Here is a 363-nt window from a genome sequence, read left to right on the forward strand (position 1 = left end):
ATGCTTCATTCCGTATTCCAAGGCCAAATTTGCCTGTTACTCCAGGTGTTTCTTGACTTCCTACTTTTGCATTCCAGTCCCCTATAATGAAAAGGACATCTTTTTTGGGTGTTAGTTGTAAAAGGTCTTGTAGGTCTTCATAGGACCGTTCAACTTCAGCTTCTTCAGCATTACTGGTTGGGACATAGACTTGGATCACTGTGATATTGAATGGTTTGCCTTGGAAATGAACAGAGATCATTCTGTTGTTTTTGAGATTGCATCCAAGTACTGCATTTTGGACTCTTTTGTTGACCATGATGGCCACTCCATTTCTTCTGAGGGATTCCTGCCTGCAGTAGTAGATATAATGGTCATCTGAGT

Source organism: Bison bison, unplaced genomic scaffold, assembly GCF_000754665.1.
Source record: "Bison bison bison isolate TAMUID 2011002044 unplaced genomic scaffold, Bison_UMD1.0 scf7180017864384, whole genome shotgun sequence".
Classification (NCBI taxonomy): Eukaryota; Metazoa; Chordata; class Mammalia; order Artiodactyla; family Bovidae; genus Bison; species Bison bison.